Consider the following 13,177-nt stretch of genomic DNA (forward strand, 5'->3'; position numbering starts at 1 on the left):
AAAATTGGTAGTAAATCTTTAAACATGACTCTTGCCAATAAGAGTCATGTTCGTAGAGAAAAAGGAACTAGCTTTGTGAGTAGTAATACTCAACAAAAGCTAACTATATTTGTTAAAGGACCCACATTAAATGTTTCATTTGAAAACAAATATAATTTTTGTGGTAGACATAATCATTTTGCATATAAATGTTCATTTAAAAAAATATGACTTGCATATATTAGTTTGGGTTCCTAAAGGAATAATAAATGATCTTATGTCAAAAAATAAGAGATAAATCCAACAATGAGAGACCCAAAGTCAAATGGGTACCTATAGCAAACCCACCTTTCTTATAGATAACTCTATAATCGAAAGCTAGGAGCAAAAATAAAATTTGGATAGTAGATGCTCAAGGCTTATGACCAGAGATTCAACACACTTCACAAAGCTCACTAGCCAAAATAAATTGATTTTGATTGAAAATATTTTATGTTTAATGAAATCATGCTTGATGATTTAATGATTTAATTATGTATAATGATTTGAAGTAATGATAATTTTTGTGATTTATTGATCTTGATGATTTTTATGATGAAATTTGCTTTTTTAGTTTTAAACGATGATGCATATTTTTATTTAGCATAAAAGACAAAGGCATACTTATATGAAATAAATCACATAAATTGAAACATATAAAAAAAATATTTTTCTTAAAAATTTCTTAATCTCTCTCTTATCGAGTTTTTCAATAAGAGATTGATAAATCTATGTTATTTTCTGAATCTCTTAAACTATGAAAGTGATTTTGATGATTTAAATTTGAATGACTTTTTTTCAAATCTTTCACTTGATACTTGAGATTTATTCCAAATGAATCAAGATCTTTTATCTCCTATGTTTATTTTTCACCATTTACAAAAAGAGAAGTATCTAAATGAATAATGATTTTTATTTTGAATTCTAGGAATTATAACTTGAAATTCTTAATATATAAATAATGATCTTGACAACTTGAGATTTCTTATACATAAATCAAGATTTTTTATTCTCCTATGTTCTTTTTTGCTATTTACTAAAGAGAATATCTTTTTTGGAATTCATGACTTATTTCTCTTACTATTCGGTCCCATAAGATATCTTTTCATTTTTTTTAAAGGAGATCAAAATGAATTATGTCTTTTAGTATTCACATGATCTTTGATATTACATCTTTCTTGACATGATTTTCATTATGTACAATTCTTTTTTATTTATGGTTGTATACCTTATATGATGCTTAGAGAATTGATGTAAAGGGAAATGAATTATACCATTATATTATTCTCCTCTTCTTCTTTCTTACAATGACAAAGGGGAGAAAGAAAATTGCTAGCATCTCAAGAGAACTAAATGTACTAGCTTGAATGTTAAATTTAGGTAAATTGTTAAATCTCCCAAATGCATAAATTCTTCTTATACATTTTTTGGATCATGATTTAGATTTCTCAATTTTTATGACATGAGTTTTCTTTTTGAATCAATATCATTTTCTATCATTCATTCTATTTACAAAAGAAGAGATATGTTAAAAATGACTCATGGTCTTTTGGTATTCATGACTAGATCTTTCATTTTTGATGATTGAAGTATTGACGTAAATTTTTCTTGATATCTCATTTGTTATGATTTTAAAATTAATGTAAAGGGAAAAGAATTACAACATTGTATTATTCCATTCTTTTTTGACAATGACAAAGGGGGAGATAAAATTGCTAGCTTGCACATCTCAAAAGTGAAGCAAAGATTGCTAGCTTGCACATCATAAAGAAAAGAAAAATTGCTAGCTTGTATGTTCTAAAATGATATAAAATTTGCTAGCTTGCATGTTCTAAAATGTTATAAAATTTACTAGTTGGTATGTTCTAAAATGATGTAAAACTTGCTAAATTTGCTAGCTTACACATTGCAAAAGGAAGTAAAACTTGCTAACTTGTACATTCCAAAGAAAAGCAAACTTGCTAGCTTGCTCATCTCAAAAGAGAAGCAAAGTTTGCTAGCTTGCACATTTCAAGAAGATGCAAAAACATGCTATCTTGCACATCTCAAAAGACACAAAAATTTTGCTAACTTTCATATCTAAAAAACTTGCTAGCTTGCATAATGATATATGCAATGATGTTTCAAAAACTTAAAATTATGTTTATAATGCAATGATTTAAAATTATATCTCAAAAACTTGCTAGTTGCACTTTTCCTTTTTGTTGATGACAAAGGGGGAGAAGGTATGATGATGATCATGCATGGTATAATGAAATTTTATTATATATGATGGTTTGGATGCAATACTTGAACTTATGATAGAAGTAATGATATGATGTATTGCAATAATTCATGATTTAAATTATGACATATTGATAGGGGGAGTTTAGTTTAAACTCTGTTTGGTTGTCATTATTAAAAAGGGAGAGATTATTGAATCTCGAATTTTGATGATGAAATCAATTGATGAGTTTATGATCTAATCCGCGTTTTGAGTGACATAGGACTAACTTCGATTAGAAAAGGCAAATCGATTAAAGCAAGAAGAATTAAACGTTGGGTCAGAGTGGAACATGTTAGGAGATTGGACGTCGAGCTGGAAGATCGGTCGATGTACCCTAAAGGACTTCATGCCATGAGTTCGGGCATCAGGCTGAAGGATCAGACATTGCGCTAAGGAGATCGAAAGTTATAGGAGTCAACATGTCGATTGAGCAATACGTCGAAGGAGAGGACGATGGGCCAAAGGATCGAATGAAGCACTGGATGAACCAATTGTTAGGATCGAGTCAGCACTAAGTGGGGTGAATTAGTGCAATAGATAAAATTACATCGGTTCAAAAATCTTTCATTTGATTAAAATCGATTTCGGAAAGATGTTAACTTAAAACACATTCATAAGAGTGTGTAGTTAAAGTAATGAGGAAGTATGGCAGTTTGCAATAAATGTAAATAACAAAGCAGAAATGCAAACCAGATTTTATAGTAGTTCGGTCGTCGTGACCTACATCCGCTCCTGATTCCTCTTCCGTCGAGGCCACCGATATCCACTAACGATCTTCCTTCAATGGGCGAAGATTAACTACCCTTACAACTTGATTCTCCTTTTGATAGGTTCAGGAGAGAACCTTTACAACCCCCTTCACTCCTCTCTTAAATAAGACTAACACTTAGAGCTTGAGAGGAGTTCTCACAAGATTACAACAGCATTTTTATTTCTTTTTGCTCTCAATTCTTGTGTATATTAACTAGGGATGAGAGGGATACCTATATGCCTCAAGTGGATTCAAACTTGGAGCCTAAAAGTATTTCATCATGGGTTTCTTGGGTCTTGGCAGTACCACCGCCTATGCTGGGTAGTACCATCGCTTGTAGCATTAACATTAGGCGGTACCACTACCTAGTTTGGTAGTACCACCACCTGGCACCCTGCCACTAAGCAGTACCACTGCTTGACAGTCTCTTAGAGATTGTGTTTGGGCAGTACCACTGCCTAGATGTTAGAAACATTGCAGATTCTAAACTTGGGGTTGATCTCTTTAGGGGATCGGCCTCCTTGGAACTCTATAGGGGTTCCTCCCTCCAAGTTGCTGCTCAAAGGCTACAGAAAAGATTCATCTATTGCTTATGAAAAGAGGAGGAATACATGACTATTTATAGGGCTTCTAAACCCTAACTCCTAATAGGACTCCTACTCAAGACTCATATTCCTTTACAACTCCTAATTCTTCTCTAAGAAACAACCTCCTAACCCTAGCCGACCTCTTCATCTCTTTAATAGAGGTCGGCTTAGGTAGGTTTTACAGACCCGCCCTCTTCAAATCAGCCTTGTCCTCGAGGCTGATGATTCGTGAATTCTGGGAATTTGATCTTCAAGTCATCATAGTTCTCCCAAGTGGCATCTTCTATTGGTAGGTTCGCCCACTGTATTAGCACTTCATGAGTGGGTCGTCGTCGTCGAGTCATGATCCGTCGATCAATAATGGCACTTGGCTGGGTCTGGAGTTCTCTTTGGGTAGTCATATTTGGTGGGTGGCTTTGGGCTGTCTCCAAGCACCTATTTAAAACTTTCGTCTGGCTGTTGGTTTGTGGGTGATATGTCATACTCCTTTTCAATTTAGTACCCTACATATGGAATAACTTTGTCCAAAATCTGCTCTTGAAGATGCAAGTAGAATTTGTCACAAGCACAATGCGTCCCTTATAGCATAATTCTTTTGAGTCCCGATTGTAATGAGCCACGGAGCTTGGTGCTTCCTCTAATTTTTTTTTGATCTTACTAGTCTCCAAATCTTCCTGCCATTCCATCTTAATATCCTCAAGGAAGTCGTTGGTTGGAAGTAAAATGACCAAAAATTCAGCTTGCTCAGGTAGCTGCGAAAGCGCATCTACAACAACATTCTCTTTCCACCTTTTGTAAATTATTTCATAATCAAATCCACGAAGTTTTGTTACCCATTTTTGCTGCTCGGGGGAAGATATCTTCTGCTCCAAGAGATATTTTAGGCTTTTATGGTCAGTCTTGATTTGAAAGTATCGCATGATCAAGTACGATCTCCACCTCGTTGCTGCGTGCACAATGGTGAGCATCTCCTTATCATATGTTAACATGTTTTGATAGGGGGGAGACAATGTCTTGCTAATGTATGTGAGTGGTCGACCATCTTGCATGAGAACGTCTCCCATTCTATCTCCAGATGCATCGGCCTTAATGATGAAGGGTCGGTTGAAATCTGGTAGCGCTGGCACGGGCGTCATCGTTATGGCTGCCTTAAGTTTGTCAAAGGCAGTGGAGGCTCTGTCTGACCATTGGAAGACATCTTTTTCCAGTAAGGAAGTAAGTGGTGCATTGATCTTTCCTTAGTTTTTCACGAACTTACGGTAGTAGCCTGTTAAACCCAAAAAGCCATGTAGCAATTTTATGTTCCTCGGGGTAGGCCAGTTTTGCATTGCTTCAATTTTGAAGGGGTCCACCATCACACCTTCCTCTGGTATGATATGCCCAAGATATTTCACCTTTTGTTGAAGAAAGTAAAAATTCGTAATAGCCGTTGTGTGTTCGAAAGGCGATTTTCGGTATGACTTCTTCATACACTCGTATTTGATAATACCCGGATCGAAGGTCCAGCTTTGTGAAGATTTGTGCTCCCTTTCATCTAGCAATTCATCTACTACTGGAATAGGGCATTTATCCTTGATGGTTATGCCATTGAGAGCTCGGTAATCAACGCATATTCGTCATGTTCCGTCCTTCTTGCGTACAAGTAGCACTGGTGAAAAGTATAGGTTGCAACTTGGCCGAATAACTCCTGTTTCAAGCATCTCTTTTAAAATCCTTTCTATTTCATCCTTTTGGAGATGTGGATACCGATATGGCTGAGTATTTACTGGAGATTTGACTGGAAAAATCATTATACAATGATCATGCCGACGAGTAAGAGGTGATGGGGATATAAAGAGGAATAACCTTTGTATATGAACAAATACTAGAAGATCATAATACGCAACGGAATTAAATAGAAGCATAATCAAACAGAACACCAAGATATACGTGGAAAACCCTTTCAATGTGAAGGGTAAAAACTACGGGGCAAACTAGAGATAATCCACTATGAGAATAATGAATATACAAATCTCAATCTCTTGCCCTAAACCCTAGCAACAACCACAAGAGAATAACTGGGATACAAGGATCACGTCACTGCCCACAATATCGAAAACCTCCCCAAGTAATCACAGCAAGAGTCTACTGTAGATTTGATCTAACTTGAGATGAGAACACTGCTAGATGATTGAGAACAGTCTCTCTGCGTTGTCCTTGTCTTCTTCCCTTTCTTTCTCTTCCTTTTCTGCCTTGTTCTCCTACTTCTCATTTGAATCCCGTGGCTCACAAGATTTGCCTCGTTGCTACCTTTTTATAGCCTTTTTCTGCTTCTAAAACGCAGCCACCACACCCCCCTAATCTTAATTAGGGTTAGGTTAAGTGTGGGCTGAATATGGGCTATCAGCCCAACAACCTCCCCCTTCAGCCCATAAGGAAGGCTGTCCCATGACTCCTCAATGTGAAGCCATGCCGACCAGCTATCAGCATATCTCCTGTCTTTCTTTTGGCAAGGTCTTTGTCAACATGTCTGCTCCATTGTCATCTGTATGAATTTTCTGAAGCTACAACTGCTTCTCTTCAAATACATTTCGAATCCAGTGGTATCTGACATCTATATTCTTTGATTTGGAATGAAATATTGGGTTCTTATACAAATTGATGGCACTCTAGCTGTCACAATGCACCACATAATTTTCCTGTTTCAGCCCCAATTCTTGTAATAATTTTTTCATCCATAACATTTCTTTGCATACCTCTGTAGCAGCAATATATTCTGCTTCTGTGGTAGAAAGAGCAATACACCTTTGCAACCTGGATTGCCATGACACAGCTCCCCTTGCAAAAGTAAGTACATAACCTGAAGTAGACTTTCTCGTATCTATATCTCTTGCCATATCTGCATCTGTGTAACCTGTCAACACATATGGTCCACCTCCAAAGCTTAAACAAACCTTAGAGCTCCCTTTGAGATATCTAAAAATCCACTTCACTACTGCCTAGTGCTCTTTGCCTAGATTTGCAAGAAATCTGCTAGTAACACCCACTGCATATGCGATGTCCGGCCTCGTACATACCATTGCATACATTAAACTTCCAACTGCTGAAGCATAAGGAACCTTTTGCATTTTCTCCTCCTCATCACTTGACAGGCTCTGTTCTGAGCACAACTTGAAGTGACCTGCAAGAGGAGAACCAACTGGTTTTGCGTTGCTCATACTAAATCTTTCCAATACCTTCTAGATGTATTTCTCCCGTGACAACCAAATCTTCTTGTTTTTCCTGTCACGGGAAATCTACATGCCTAGTATTTGCTTTGCTGGCCCCATGTCCTTCATTGCAAAAGACTCACTCAGTTCCTTCTTCAACCTGTCAATTTTAGACATATCTTTCCCAAGAATAAGCATGTCATCAACATAAAGTAAGAGAATAACAAAATCCTCACCAAACCATTTGATGTACACACAATGATCTGAAGCCGTTCTTTTATATCCATTTTCTATCATAAATGAATCAAACTTTCTGTACCACTGTCTTGGAGCTTGCTTTAGCCCATACAAGCTCTTCTTCAACTTGCAGACAAAATTATCTTTACCTTTGACTTTGAAGCCTTCTGGTTGCTCCATATAAATTTCCTCCTCCAAATCACCATGAAGGAAAGCTGTCTTCACATCTAACTACTCAACTTCCAAGTCCTGGCTAGCAGCAATACCAAGAGCAACATGAATAGAAGACATTTTAACAATAGGAGAGAAAATCTCTTCAAAGTCAATACATTTCTTTTGACCAAAGCCGTTCACAACCAATTTAGCTTTGTACTTTAGTTGAGAACAATATTCTTGAGTTTTCAACCTAAAAACCCACTTGTTCTTCAAGGCCTTCATTCCATTTGGTAGCAGCACCAAATTATAAGTGTGGTTCTTCTGAAGAGCATCCATCTCTTCCTGCATAGCAACTAACCACTTCTCTTTCTGCTCACTTTCAACTGCTTCCTGGTAATTCTCTGGTTCACTTGCATCAGTAAGCATCACATACTCATTTGTAGAGTATCTGGTTCACTTGCATTAGTAAGCATCACATACTCATCTGTAGAGTATTTTCTGGAAGGTTGACGTTGTCTAGAAGATCTTCTCAACTGAGGTTCTGTTGGAATTTGCTCTCCTACTTCTTCTTGCTCAACAAGTCTTGCAGGTAAATCAACATCAGGCTCTACACTATCTTCCTGCACATCTCCCCCATCACCATGATATACTAGAGGAATAACTGGGTCACAATCTGCTAATCCTTCTGCAGAAGTCTTGGCCTGTGTCTTCTTCTTCAAATCTTCAAAGGTTTGATCCTCAAAGAAGACTACATCTCTGCTTCTGAATACCTTCTGCTTTTCTAGATCCCAAAGCCTGTAACCAAAATGATCATATGAGTAACTAAGAAAAATATATTCTTTAGACTTACCATCCAGCTTTGACCTCTCATTGTCTGGAATATGTGCAAATGCGCGACAGCCAAATACTCTCAAATGCTTGTAGGAAACATCTTTCTCTGACCATACATGCTCTACAACATCACCATCTAGGGCTGTACATGGTGATAAGTTGATCACATTAACTGTAGTCCTCAAAGCCTCATCCCAAAACCTTTTGGGTAGCTTAGCCTGTGAAAGTATACATCTAATTTTTTCCATGATGGTGCGGTTCATCCTCTCTGCAATTGCATTATGCTGAGGTGTACCAGGAACTGTCATCTCATGTTGGATCCCATGTGACCTACAATAGTTATTAAATAATCCTGTATACTCACCACCATTATCTGATCTTATGCATTTCAATTTCCTTTCTGTCTCCCTTTCAACCCTGACATGAAACTCTTTGAAGATACTAATATCCTGATCTTTGGTCTTCAAAGCATAGGCCCAAACTTTCCTGGAAAAATCATCTATAAAAGTGAAAAAATAAAGTGCACCACTTATACCAAGAACATCAACAGATCCACCAAGAGTTTTTGTCCTCAAAGGACCACATACATCTGTATAAATATGGTCTAAGGCATGTATTTTTCTAGACAAAGCAGCACTAGCAAATGAAACTCTATGTTGTTTATCAGCCAAACAATCAATACAAGGGTTCAGATGTATACATCTGAGATATGGCAATACCTCTCTCTTGGAAAGAGCTTGTAGCCCCTTCTCGCTCATGTGTCCCAATCGCCTATGCCACAACTCCATACTGAAGTATTTCTCTGTAGCATTTAAATACTCACCATAAGCTTTAGCCTGCAACCTGTACAAAGTGTGACATTTCTTTCCACTAGCTATAACCAGAGAACCCTTACCGAGCTTCCATTGCCCTCTGTGAAATCTGCTTTCATAGTCTTCATCATCTAGTCTTCCAACTGAAATTAAATTCAGCCTCAAGTCAATCACATGCCTCACATCCTTAAGTACAAACTTGCAGCCAAGGTTGGTTTTTAAATGGATATCACCCATGCCAATGATGTCTCCTATGCCATAGTTGCCCATCTTGACAAAACCAAAGTTTCCAGACCTGTATGTAGCAAAAAACTCCCTCCGTGGTGTCGCATGATAAGAAGCACCTGTGTCAATCACCCACTCAAGATCCTGACACACATAAGAAAAATATCATCAGAAGGAGACAAAATCAAATAATCACCACCCTGCACTGTAGCTATAGTATTATCCTTTGACTCTGTAGACTCTACTTCTTTTTCCTTTTTCTTGTTCTTCTTAGGTTGCTTACATTGGTTCTTGTAATGTCCTTTCTCACTACAGTTATAGCAAATAATATCTTTTCTTTATCTTGACTTGCTCCTACCCATACTTCTAGACTTTGACCTTCCTCTGTTCTCTGAGATAAGTGCTTGTGAATCAATACTGAGATGTTGCTGAACTCTTTCTTCTCAACTCCTTATTCAACAAACTGCTTGTTACTTGACTTATAGTGACAATACCATCTGGCGCAGAATTACTAAGGGAAACCACCAGTGTCTCCCAACTTTCTGGTAATGAACTGAGAAGTAACAATACCTGCAACTCATTATCAAGAGACATTTTCATAGAGGATAACTGGTAAGTAATACTCTGCGTTTCATTCAAATGCTCAGCAATAGAAGCACCCTCTCTATATTTTAGGTTCACAAGTTTTTTGATAAAAAAAGCTTTGTTGCCAGTTGTTTTTCTTTCATAGAGACTTTCCAATTTTTTCTAAAGAGAATATGCAGAAATTTTAGTAGAAACATGGTGAAAGACACTATCATCAAGCCATTGTCTAATAAACCCAATTGTTTTTCGATCTAACCTCTTCCACTCATCATCTGTCATAGTTGTAGGTTTTGCACTATCCCCCTACAAAGGTCCATACAAATCTTTGCAATACAAGAGATATTCCATTCTTGGTTTCTATATCATCCAATTATTTCCATTCAAACTAATCATGCGAGAAATATTACTGGCCTCCATGTTCAAATACAAAAATTAAATCACCAAAATCCCGCTCTGATACCAGTTGATGGGGATATAAAGAGGAATAACCTTTGTATATGAACAAATACTAGAAGATCATAATACGCAGCAGAATTAAATAGAAGCACAATCAAATAGAACATCAAGATATACGTGGAAAACCCCTTCAATGTGAAGGGTAAAAACCACGGGGCAAACTAGAGATAATCCACTATGAGAATAATGAATATACAAATCTTAATCTCTTGCCCTAAACCCTAGCAACAACCACAAGAGAATAACTGGGATACAAGGATCACGTCACTGCCCACAATATCTAAAACCTCCCCAAGTAATCACAGCAAGAGTCTACTGTAGATTTGATCTAACCTGAGATGAGAACACTGCTAGATGATTGAGAACAGTCTCTCTGCGTTATCCTTGTCTTCTTCCCTTTCTTTCTCTTCCTTTTCTGCCTTGTTCTCCTTCTTCTCTTTTGAATCCCGTGGCTCACAAGATCTGCCTCGTTGCTGTCTTTTTATAGCCTTTTTCTGCTTCTAAAACGCAGCCACCACACCCCCCTAATCTTAATTAGGGTTAGGTTAAGAGGGGGTGTGGGCTGTGGGCTGCCCTAGCCCACAAGGGCTGAATATGGGCTATCAGCCCAACAAGAGGTAGATTGTGCGGCTCATCAAATATATCTGAAAATTCAGCAAGCAAATGAAATAGGTTTGGATCTTCAAATTCTATTGGCTCTCCTTTAATTTGCTGCTCAAGTTGTACCAAAAAGCCCCTACATGCTTTATGCAAAACCTTCTCCATTTGTTGTGTGCAAATCATCGTTACATCGCCCTCACGTTTCCCATGCAGTATCACCTGTTTCTCCTTACTGTAAAATTTTATAAATAGTTGCATAAAATTTCAAGAAATATCACCTAATGTCATCAACCATTTAATTCTGAGTATGGCCTCATGATCATCAAGAGGGAGGAGGAAGAAATTTCCAATTATCTATTGGTCCTGCTGCAACAGTTTCACTTGTGGGCACCTATGATCACACTTCAAAATCCGTCCGTTGGCGACATTAACGACAAACCTGTTGCAATTCCCAATAGGTAAGTTCATATGGACAGCAACCTTACTGTTTAGGAAGTTATTAGTGCTGCCCGTGTCGATGAGAACAGTGATCGGTTGTTGTTTGAGAAGGCCTCCGACTTTCATCGTTTGCAGGTTTGAGTAGCCAGCTAGTGTATGTACCGTAACTTCGGTCGCTTGTGGCTCTTCTTCTGCATCTTTTTCTTCACGTTCAAGGCTCTCTTTTGAATGTTCAATGACCTCTTCTTCTATCAGTTCAATCATAAGAAGTCTCCCTTTACTACTACGATGCTCACGGCTCCATGGCTCGTCACAATGCCAACATAAGCCCTTCGCATATCGCTCCCGAAGCTCTTCTCTTGTTAACCTCTTTGGTGTAGGGAATTGGTCAACAGTTGGGGGGGCTGAGGGCTTCAATATTACTGGTTGAGGAGTGACCCTAGTCCTCCAAGCTTCATGGTTCAATTGCTCCTCTTGATGTCGTGCGAAAGAGATGGCTGCCATAAGCGTATACGGTTGTCGCGCTTTAACTTCTCCTCGGATCTCCGGCTTCAAGCCCTCAATGAAGGTCCTCAATAGCTATTTTTGAGAACAATCATGAGTTTGATTAGATAACCTTTCAAACCTAGTTTGGTACTCCTGAATGGTGGAAGTTTGTCGGATCTTTGCTAGTTGTCCGTCAATATTCTCGTAATCGGTTGGTCTGAAGTGGATCAGCAGTCCTTCTTTGAATTTTTGCCATGAAAGGACTCCATAAGTATGTTCAAACCAGTCAAACCATTGTATAGCATCCCCTTCAAGATGTACAGCTGCAATTTTCGCCATAGATGCATCCGCGGTTTTGTGGTACAGAAAATATTGCTCCGCGCGCGAGATCCAACCAATCGAGTCTCCTTCCCATCTAGGGAAGTCTATTCTCATGCATGGATAGTTGGGGTCAGTCATAGAGCCTCCCCACCCTTGGAACTCATCTCTTTGGGCCTGGTGCAATTGGGCAAAGCTCTCTCCATGATATGATTTTTTCGGGCTTAGTGGTCGGCCCAATCTGAGTTCGGTAAAGAGCGTCCGAATCTTATCCTCCATTCGCGCCTCCAAGGCTTCGAATTTAGCATTGATTGCCTCCTTAGATGCCATAGTATATACCTCCAAATCTATGATGTTAAGATCTCTCTTTTGTTGTCAGGTTAAAGGTATGTATAGTTGAGAGAAGTGATGGTCGAAAGGATTGGTGGATCGGTGGATGTAGGCTATGATTTAGGCTTGTTTTGTGGCTGTTTTGGATGCAGTTTGAGGGTGTGATTTAGTGGAGTTTTAGGGCTATGGATGAAAGTTTTGGATATGTGGTAGATGGCAGCAAAGGTTTGATAGAAATCAGTGGAAGTTGCAGCAAGTATGTGCTGTCTTGTAAGTGTAGAATTATCGTCGAAGAAACAATGGCTTCTCGATGTAATTTCTACCAAAAACTTGAGAGAATTGAGGAGGGAATTGATAGCAAAATCACAGTTTATATGACAGCAAGGATTTCTAATTTAATCAAGATAATTTCGGTAGTATAACAGCAAGGAAATTGGTGTAAGTTGCGATAGTAGAATTCTCGTTGAAAAATTTCAACGGTTTATGACAAAAATTTGCAGCAACACAAAATCATTTTTAGAGATGAATTTCTCAATAGATCAATCTTAGATAGTAGCCAGGATGATCTATGAAGTGTATAAGAAATTTCATTCAAAAAAGATTGCAAATAGATGGGTTAAGGAAACAATATGCGGCTGAAATTTTCTGCAGCATAGATTTTCAAGTGTAGCAGATTGGACATAAAAGTTTAGTAGTTTATATTGAGATTTTTTCGATAAAACCAAAGAAAAATCAACTATTAGGAAGTGTCAAAGATGTAATAAAAATTTCGTAGAAATTTGGATAGAAAAAGTACAGTAGCAAGATCAAACAGATGGTGCTATGCGGTTGGAATTCTGCAATGTATCTTTCGTCGTAGAGATGAAAACTTTATGACGAAAAGTTTATGCAGC

This window comes from Musa acuminata, chromosome BXJ1-8, assembly GCF_036884655.1.
Source record: "Musa acuminata AAA Group cultivar baxijiao chromosome BXJ1-8, Cavendish_Baxijiao_AAA, whole genome shotgun sequence".
Lineage (NCBI taxonomy): Eukaryota > Viridiplantae > Streptophyta > Magnoliopsida > Zingiberales > Musaceae > Musa > Musa acuminata.